We start from the raw sequence: 10399 nt of genomic DNA, 5'->3' as shown, positions 1-10399 counted from the left end.
AAATTTAATCAGGTCCTGATTAGATATGTGTGGGGAGGCTCTAGACCAAAAATTGCTAAAAAAATTCTTATTATGCCCAAACAATCCGGTGGGGTAGCTTTCCCAGATATAGAAAAGTACCATGCTGCATGTCTGTTAAGTCAGTCTAGAGACTGGTTTGACACCTCGAGCCTGAAACCATGGGTTATTCTGGAAGCTTCTTATGTGAACCCTATTACTCTGTCTGATTTGTTTTGGTTGTCACCGTCTGCTGCTCGAAGTAGGTCCGGATCCTGCAAGTCTATTAAAACGACCCAGATTCATGGCATAAGCTAGTATCCTCTTCGGAAGAGATTAAATTACCGTCCCCCTGTCTGTCGTTAATCGCTTTTATGTCATTGATTCCTAATATTTCCCTAGAGGATTGGATTCAGAAGGGACTCTCCACAGTGGGTGATTTTTATTTGGGAGACGTATTGATGTCCTTTTCTCAATTACAAGAAAGATTTGGGATTCGGTCTCAAGACTTTTTCAAATACTTGCAGGTGAGAAGTAGAGATGAGCGGGTTCGGTTCCTCGGAATCCGAACCCGCCCGAACTTTAGCTTTTTTCTCACGGGTCCGAGCGACTCGGATCCTCCCGCCTTGCTCGGTTAACCCGAGCGCGCCCGAACGTCATCATCCCGCTGTCGGATTCTCGCGAGGCTCGTATTCTATCGCGAGACTCGGATTCTATATAAGGAGCCGCGCGTCGCCGCCATTTTCACACGTGCATTGAGATTGATAGGGAGAGGACGTGGCTGGCGTCCTATCCGTTTATAGAGAAGAGACTAGAGTAGAGAGAGACACAGTATTTAGTAATTTTGGGGAGCATTTTTAGGAGTACTACTACTTGCTGAAGTGTAGTGTGACTGTATATGTATATCTGACTTGTGGGGGAGACAGTGGGGAGCAGTTAGAGTCTGAGAGCAGGAGTACATATTTTAACGTACAGTGCACACTTTTGCTGCCAGAGTGCCAGCCACACTGCCATTGTAACCACACTGACCACCAGTATATTGTGATTGTCTGCTTAGGAGTACTACTTGCAAGTTGCTGATAGTGTGACCAGTGACCTGACCACCAGTTTAATTAATCACCACCAGTTTAATATATATATATAATTGTATATATATATAATTGTATACCACCTACCCGTGTTTTTTTTTTTCTTTCTTCTTGATACATACTATAGTAGCTTACTGTAGCAGTCTGCGGTGCTGAGCTGACAGTGTCCAGCAGGTCCGTCATCAGTCATTACATAATAAATATATATACCTGTCCGGCTGCAGTACTAGTGATATTATATATATATATATTAATTTCATCTCATTATCATCCAGTCTATATTAGCAGCAGACACAGTACGGTAGTCCACGGCTGTAGCTACCTCTGTGTCGGCAGTCGCTCGTCCATCCATAATTGTATACTAGTATCCATCCATCTCCATTGTTTACCTGAGGTGCCTTTTAGTTGTGCCTATTAAAATATGGAGAACAAAAATGTTGAGGTTCCAAAAATAGGGAAAGATCAAGATCCACTTCCACCTCGTGCTGAAGCTGCTGCCACTAGTCATGGCCGAGACGATGAAATGCCATCAACGTCGTCTGCCAAGGCCGATGCCCAATGTCTTAGTACAGAGCATGTAAAATCCAAAACACCAAATATCAGTAAAAAAAGGACTCCAAAATCCAAAATAAAATTGTCGGAGGAGAAGCGTAAACTTGCCAATATGCCATTTACCACACGGAGTGGCAAGGAACGGCTGAGGCCCTGGCCTATGTTCATGGCTAGTGGTTCAGCTTCACATGAGGATGGAAGCACTCAGCCTCTCGCTAGAAAAATGAAAAGACTCAAGCTGGCAAAAGCACCGCAAAGAACTGTGCGTTTTTCGAAATCCCAAATCCACAAGGAGAGTCCAATTGTGTCGGTTGCGATGCCTGACCTTCCCACCACTGGACGTGAAGAGCATGCGCCTTCCACCATTTGCACGCCCCCTGCAAGTGCTGGAAGGAGCACCCGCAGTCCAATTCCTGATAGTCAGATTGAAGATGTCAGTGTTGAAGTACACCAGGATGAGGAGGATATGGGTGTTGCTGGCGCTGGGGAGGAAATTGACAAGGAGGATTCTGATGGTGAGGTGGTTTGTTTAAGTCAGGCACCCGGGGAGACACCTGTTGTCCGTGGGAGGAATATGGCCGTTGACATGCCTGGTGAAAATACCAAAAAAAATCAGCTCTTCGGTGTGGAAGTATTTCAACAGAAATGCAGACAACATTTGTCAAGCCGTGTGTTGCCTTTGTCAAGCTGTAATAAGTAGGGGTAAGGACGTTAACCACCTCGGAACATCCTCCCTTATACGTCACCTGCAGCGCATTCATAATAAGTCAGTGACAAGTTCAAAAACTTTGGCCGACAGCGGAAGCAGTCCACTGACCAGTAAATCCCTTCCTCTTGTAACCAAGCTCACGCAAACCACCCCACCAACTCCCTCAGTGTCAATTTCCTCCTTCCCCAGGAATGCCAATAGTCCTGCAGGCCATGTCACTGGCAATTCTGACGAGTCCTCTCCTGCCTGGGATTCCTCCGATGCATCCTTGCGTGTAACGCCTACTGCTGCTGGCGCTGCTGTTGTTGCTGCTGGGAGTCGATGGTCATCCCAGAGGGGAAGTCGTAAGCCCACTTTTATTACTTCCACCAAGCAATTGACTGTCCAACAGTCCTTTGCGAGGAAGATTAAATATCACAGCAGTCATCCTGTTGCAAAGCGGATAACTGAGGCCTTGACAACTATGTTGGTGTTAGACGTGCGTCCGGTATCCGCCGTTAGTTCACAGGGAACTAGACAATTTCTTGAGGTAGTGTGCCCCCGTTACCAAATACCATCTAGGTTCCACTTCTCTAGGCAGGCGATACCGAGAATGTACACGGACGTCAGAAAAAGACTCACCAGTGTCCTAAAAAATGCAGTTGTACCCAATGTCCACTTAACCACGGACATGTGGACAAGTGGAGCAGGGCAGGGTCAGGACTATATGACTGTGACAGCCCACTGGGTAGATGTATGGACTCCCGCCGCAAGAACAGCAGCGGCGGCACCAGTAGCAGCATCTCGCAAACGCCAACTCTTTCCTAGGCAGGCTACGCTTTGTATCACCGGTTTCCAGAATACGCACACAGCTAAAAACCTCTTACGGCAACTGAGGAAGATCATCGCGGAATGGCTTACCCCAATTGGACTCTCCTGTCGATTTGTGGCATCGGACAACGCCAGCAATATTGTGTGTGCATTAAATATGGGCAAATTCCAGCACGTCCCATGTTTTGCACATACCTTGAATTTGGTGGTGCAGAATTTTTTAAAAAACGACAGGGGCGTGCAAGAGATGCTGTCGGTGGCCAGAAGAATTGTGGGACACTTTCGGCGTACAGGCACCACGTACAGAAGACTGGAGCACCACCAAAAACGCCTGAACCTGCCCTGCCATCATCTGAAGCAAGAAGTGGTAACGAGGTGGAATTCAACCCTATATATGCTTCAGAGGTTGGAGGAGCAGCAAAAGGCCATTCAAGCCTATACAATTGAGCACAATATAGGAGGTGGAATGTACCTGTCTCAAGCGCAGTGGAGAATGATTTCAACGTTGTGCAAGGTTCTGCAACCTTTTGAACTTGCCACACGTGAAGTCAGTTCAGACACTGCCAGCCTGAGTCAGGTCATTCCCCTCATCAGGCTTTTGCAGAAGAAGCTGGAGGCATTGAAGGAGGAGCTAAAAGGGAGCGATTCCGCTAGGCATGTGGGACTTGTGGGTGGAGCCCTTAATTCGCTTAACAAGGATTCACGGGTGGTCAATCTGTTGAAATCAGAGCACTACATTTTGGCCACCGTGCTCGATCCTAGATTTAAAACCTACCTTGGATCTCTCTTTCCGGCAGACACAAGTCTGCTGGGGTTCAAAGACCTGCTGGTGACAAAATTGTCAAGTCAAGCGGAACGCGACCTGTCAACATCTCCTCCTTCACATTCTCCCGCAACTGGGGGTGCGAGGAAAAGGCTCAGAATTCCGAGCCCACCCGCTGGCGGTGATGCTGGGCAGTCTGGAGCGACTGCTGATGCTGACATCTGGTCCGGACTGAAGGACCTAACAACGATTACGGACATGTCGTCTACTGTCACTGCATATGATTCTCTCACCATTGAAAGAATGGTGGAGGATTATATGAGTGACCGCATCCAAGTAGGCACGTCAGACAGTCCGTACTTATACTGGCAGGAAAAAGAGGCAATTTGGAGGCCCTTGCACAAACTGGCTTTATTCTACCTAAGTTGCCCTCCCACAAGTGTGTACTCCGAAAGAGTGTTTAGTGCCGCCGCTCACCTTGTCAGCAATCGGCGTACGAGGTTACTTCCAGAAAATGTGGAGAAGATGATGTTCATTAAAATGAATTATAATCAATTCCTCCGTGGAGACATTGACCAGCAGCAATTGCCTCCACAAAGTACACAAGGAGCTGAGATGGTGGATTCCAGTGGGGACGAATTGATAATCTGTGAGGAGCGGGATGTACACGGTGATATATCGGAGGAGGATGATGAGGTGGACATCTTGCCTCTGTAGAGCCAGTTTGTGCAAGGAGAGATTAATTGCTTATTTTTCGGTGGGGGTCCAAACCAACCCGTCATTTCAGTCACAGTCGTGTGGCAGACCCTGTCACTGAAATGATGGGTTGGTTAAAGTGTGCATGTCCTGTTTATACAACATAAGGGTGGGTGGGAGGGCCCAAGGACAATTCCATCTTGCACCTCTTTTTTCTTTCATTTTTATTTGCGTCATGTGCTGTTTGGGGAGTGTTTTTTGGAAGGGCCATCCTGCGTGACACTGCAGTGCCACTCCTAGATGGGCCAGGTGTTTGTGTCGGCCACTAGGGTCGCTTAGCTTACTCACACAGCTACCTCATTGCGCCTCTTTTTTTCTTCTTTGCGTCATGTGCTGTTTGGGGAGTGTTTTTTGGAATGGCCATCCTGCGTGACACTGCAGTGCCACTCCTAGATGGGCCAGGTGTTTGTGTCGGCCACTAGGGTCGCTTAGCTTACTCACACAGCTACCTCATTGCGCCTCTTTTTTTCTTCTTTGCGTCATGTGCTGTTTGGGGAGTGTTTTTTGGAAGGGCCATCCTGCGTGACACTGCAGTGCCACTCCTAGATGGGCCAGGTGTTTGTGTCGGCCACTAGGGTCGCTTAGCTTACTCACACAGCTACCTCATTGCGCCTCTTTTTTTCTTTGCGTCATGTGCTGTTTGGGGAGTGTTTTTTGGAAGGGCCATCCTGCGTGACACTGCAGTGCAACTCCTAGATGGGCCAGGTGTTTGTGTCGGCCACTAGGGTCGCTTAGCTTACTCACACAGCTACCTCATTGCGCCTCTTTTTTTCTTTGCGTCATGTGCTGTTTGGGGAGTGTTTTTTGGAAGGGCCATCCTGCGTGACACTGCAGTGCCACTCCTAGATGGGCCATTTGTTTGTGTCGGCCACTAGGGTCGCTTATCTTACTCACACAGCTACCTCATTGCGCCTCTTTTTTTCTTTGCGTCATGTGCTGTTTGGGGAGTGTTTTTTGGAAGGGCCATCCTGCGTGACACTGCAGTGCCACTCCAAGATGGGCCAGGTGTTTGTGTCGGCCACTAGGGTCGCTTAGCTTAGTCATCCAGCGACCTCGGTGCAAATTTTAGGACTAAAAATAATATTGTGAGGTGTGAGGTATTCAGAATAGACTGAAAATGAGTGGAAATTATGGTTTTTGAGGCTAATAATACTTTGGGATCAAAATGACCCCCAAATTCTATGATTTAAGCTGTTTTTTAGTTTTTTTTGAAAAAAACACCCGAATCCAAAACACACCCGAATCCGACAAAAAAAATTCGGTGAGGTTTTGCCAAAACGCGGTCGAACCCAAAACACGGCCGCGGAACCGAACCCAAAACCAAAACACAAAACCCGAAAAATTTCAAGTGCACATCTCTAGTGAGAAGCTGGTTACACTCATTCACTCCCCCACACCTCCACAAACCTTCTCCTCCGGCTTATGTTAAAAGCTGATTGGAGACGTTCTCGCATAAATATGGGATTACGTGGTGGTATCATTTTCAATTGTCAAACAGCATGCAGACTAAATTAAAAGCTCAGATTCTGTGGGAAAGTGATTTGAATAGATCCTTTATTGATGCAGATTGGGACAGTATATTTAGATCTTGTTTTAAAGTCTCCAAATGTGTTAACCACTCCGAAATGTTCTACAAGCTTATACAGAGGGCCTATTTCACCCCCGAAAGACAACATAGAATCTGGCCTTCACAATCTAAATTATGTTGGAGGAAATGCGGCTCTACGGGGGACATCTTTCATATTTTCTGGGCCTGCCCTCGTATCCAACCACTGTGGAGAGAAGTTTTCAGTATGGCTAGCATGGTTCTAGGGTTCATCATCCCCCTGGATCCGGCTCTGGTGTTATTTCATTTGTACGTAGACCACCTCTCTGCAGGGGATCGCTACGTCTTGGGGCATATCTTGATAGCCACTAAAGCTGCTATAGCACAATTGTGGAAATCTGAGAATATTCCTTCCTTAGCGATTATACAAAATAATATTCATAAACATTTCATTTTCGAAACAGCGGAGGCTAAATATTCTTCCTCAGCTAACTCTATCCACTTGAAATGGTTAAGCTGGTCCGACTATAGGGGGAGAGAAGGTAGGCTAACCGTCTATAGTTCTCCAATCGATTTGTCTGTGCTTTGCCCCACCTAGACTGACCTCCTCAGGGATGTTGTGATACCAGATATTTTTTATTTATTTATTTATTTTTTGTTTGTCTCTTCTCTGCTTTCTCTTCTTCAGGTTTTGGAACGCCCAATGTAACCAATTGTTTATTCATCCAACAGTGTGTTGTGTGTACGTTGATTATTGTAACCATTCTGGACTACCCTATGTTTCCCTTATCTCTTTTTTCTGTTCCCCATTTCTGTGTGAAAACTCTTCTATAAAAATGTAATGTTTAAAAAAAAAGAGAAGCGGTGACAGAGATTTACAGTTAGCTAGAAGAGAGTCTTATTGGATTTACACCTTGAATACTCTCATCCCAAGAGGGTTGAACGAGAGCATAGACATGGTAGCTTTCCTGTAGTATATCATGATAGATTCATCCCCCTTGATGGAGATATAGGTTTAACTTTTTTCTATCTATCAATATATTATTCCCTTGTGTTCAACACAGGGAGTATAGTTATATCATTGAGTATATATAGACTGGGTATTATATATAGTTGTATTTTACGTTCCATGATGTTAATCTTCTGTTGTCCTTTTTTGTGACTGTAAATAATTGATATTGATCTTTTATTGTACAGTAGGGGCCTTCTTTTCATAATAGTGCCTTGGATCTAAAGTTTTTTTTTGGCTAGTATAATAAATATGGATAAAGTGGTTATGTGTGCATCCCATATTTTATATTTTATTTTTATGCCTCTTTGTCCATTTTTAGTTTTTGGGTTCTAGTCACATGCTAGATAAAGAAAATGAATTCTAAACTCTTTATTCACTGTGTGATATAATTAAGTATGATTCACATTATAGTAGCTAAATAGGGTAATTAATTTCACTATATTCTAGTTAGGAGCTGGTCCATTAATAATAATTAATAATTTTATATATATATATATATATATATATATATATAATATTACCCAAACTTGCCCCGTCACTCCTCCTAAGCAGCTGGCTGTGGTGCCCTTCCTTGTGGACCAGCAGGCCCACCAATATGCAGACAAAGAAATTAGGTGGCACTCACAGACTTGTAGCTTAAAGTGAAAACACTCTTCACGCCGTGAAGAAATTTATTGTGAAACCAGTAACGTTTCGGGGACGTATCCCCTTCCTCAGACAATTCAACAATGAACAATACAATGTATAAATACCATAAAGTGACCCCACTTACCCCCATCATCATGACTCCCAGCTGCGTGGACCACGGCATGTCTCGGCATCTCCCGGCCCGCACTTCCGGTTTCGGCGTCACCGCCCGACCGGAAGTGACGCGTGCAGGCTTCGCCGGTCACCATGGAGACGCGCTGGGAGCCCTGTAGAAACAAATGAACAAAACAAGACACGGATAAATCACTGTGAAAATGACACACTTCACAACAGCGCTCAATCAAAGCTAGAGTGTCAATAAAAACCTGTGTATAATCATAAAACAGCACGCAATCAAGACATATATATCTAAAGTCCAAAATGGTGTTTTAAAATAATTATTTACAATAATCATTTAAAATAATTATTTAACACAATTATTTAAAACGAGTCTCGTGCAGCAAAATCTTATATAAAATACGCTCTCATATGGTGCATAACCCTGGATGGTACAGGACCTGGATGGCTCTATACATGGGGGAACACTGTATATATCAATGGGTTGTTTTCCTGAGCATAACTCAACCACTTATGGTAATTACCGAAATCATGTGATTAAACTAGGTGAAACATTCTCACTCTAGGACATGGTTAATGAATCAGGATTAGTATTCCACATAAACCTATCGATATATATGCAACAGTGTATGGACACAAATGAGTCAAGCATGCCTTAAAGGAAATTAATTAATCCAAGGGACTCATTTAGTCCTTTAGGAGCTAGACAGTCCAGGCGAAAAATCCACCTGGATTCTAGCTGTAACAGTTTTTTCCCCCGATCGCCACCCCTTATTGACGCTGGAACATGGTCAATGGCCCTATATCTAAGGCTTGCCAAGGTGTGGTGCTGTGTGGCAAAATGCCTAGCCACGGGTTGGTCGCTAGTCCCTGCTACCAGGGCTGCCCGTATAGCAGACCTGTGTTGGGTTAGTCTAACCTTCAATTGGCATTCCGTTTTGCCCACATAATAGAGCCCACACGGGCAGATTATTATATAAATGACAAAACGGGACGTACAGGTGAGTGGCCACCTAATCTTCAGTCGTTGACTGGTGTGGGGATGGGGAAAGGATTCACCCACTAAGAAAAATGAACAAGTCGTGCATTCTTGGCGTCAAAACCCGTAATGTCGGTCTTGACAACCAAGTCTTTCAAATTTTTACCCCTCGCGAAGCTCGCCAAAAGTTTGCTGTTTTGAAAGCATTTTAAATCTGGGTCCGTAGTGACCATTCGCCACATGTTCCTAACATGTTTAACCAAAGCGGGACTGTTGGCGGTATATTCAGTCACCCATGGAATGGTTTCACTGGGCAGAGTTTTATGGCGCTGTTTTGCATGTTTTTGAAAATTAATCAGTGCTCTATCTCGTGCTTTCTTAAGTTCTGCTACTGCATATCCTCTCTCACTAAATTTTATTATCATCTCCTCTAACTGCGCTTCACGTATGGTGGGGTTAGTATTGTTTCTGCAGACTCTGAGGAGTTGTGAGTAGGGAAGACTGCGAATCATCGCTTTGGGGTGGGAGCTCTCAGCCCGGAGAACGGTGTTCCGATCTGTGGGTTTTTTATATAGGGATGTCTCAACCCTCCCCTCCACCAACTGAATCCGAACATCCAAGTAGCAGATGTCAGTTTTGCTTAATGTCCACGTCAATTTGATGGGGCTATTAGTGTTATTATGTTTCAGAATGATCGCTATAAGTTTTTGTATATCGTCATTCCACAGGACCAGGAGGTCGTCAATGTAGCGGAAATAGAGTAAGATCTTGCTTGAAATGTTCACATCTACAAAGAACAAATCCCGCTCCACCTCCCACATGAAACAATTGGCAAATGATGGGGCCACTGGGGACCCCATCGAGCAGCCCTGTAGTTGCCTGTAAAACTTCCCGTTAAATAAAAAGAAGTTATGCGTCAATGTAAATGCAAGCAGCTCAATAAAAAAATCAATATCGGGACCCACGTACAGGCCATTGCCCGTGATCAGCCGTCTGACCGCCTCCAGCCCCGCATCATGGGGGACGCATGTATAGAGGCTGGTCACGTCCAATGTGACCATGGTGGTTTCACTGGGAACCAGTCCCAACCCAGCCAATCTCTCTAACATATCAAGCTTTTGTTTGAAAACCAGTGTAGGGTCATGATCAAGCTTGCAATACGTCTTGCTATCACTAAGCAACTTTGCGACAAGTTATCTACCAAATGGCCGGTAGTGCCGTTATTTTACACCTTGCCCAAGATCCACAAGGACGCACAGAGACCACCGGGGAGACCCATCATCTCTGCCCGGGGGTCTCTGTGCGAACCAGTGGCTGTGTTTTTGGACACATTTCTGCAGCCATGTGTTCAAGCCACTTTTTCGTATTTGAAGGACACGAATATGTTGTTAGAGAGATTGGCTGGGTTGGGACTGGTTCCCA

This window comes from Pseudophryne corroboree, chromosome 2 (genome assembly GCF_028390025.1).
Source record: "Pseudophryne corroboree isolate aPseCor3 chromosome 2, aPseCor3.hap2, whole genome shotgun sequence".
NCBI lineage: Eukaryota > Metazoa > Chordata > Amphibia > Anura > Myobatrachidae > Pseudophryne > Pseudophryne corroboree.
Note: the sequence above shows the minus strand (reverse complement) of the source record.